Source organism: Mesitornis unicolor, unplaced genomic scaffold (assembly GCF_000695765.1).
Source record: "Mesitornis unicolor isolate BGI_N332 unplaced genomic scaffold, ASM69576v1 scaffold27326, whole genome shotgun sequence".
Taxonomy (NCBI): Eukaryota; Metazoa; Chordata; class Aves; order Mesitornithiformes; family Mesitornithidae; genus Mesitornis; species Mesitornis unicolor.
In genome coordinates this window covers 646-929 of record NW_010189297.1, presented here as the reverse complement: position 1 = coordinate 929, position 284 = coordinate 646, and positions in this window count along the sequence as shown.

The window sequence follows — 284 nt, the reverse complement described above, 5'->3', positions numbered from 1 at the left end:
ATGAGACTTGAAAACGGACAATAAACCAGCATTACATTATCAGTGTTATTTCATAAGTAAATATGCTGGCACATATTTTTATCAGTACTATAAAAGACAGACAAAGGAAAGGAAAGGAAAGGAAAGGAAAGGAAAGGAAAGGAAAGGGCAGTGGAGAACATTCAGAACCTGACCTTTTCATTTACTTCTAAAAAATCACCAGCAGGCATGGCCAAAGAGAAGATAAGAAGCACTCAGAGCTTTTAATCCTGTAGTTTCACCAATTGGTCCACAACAAACAGCAA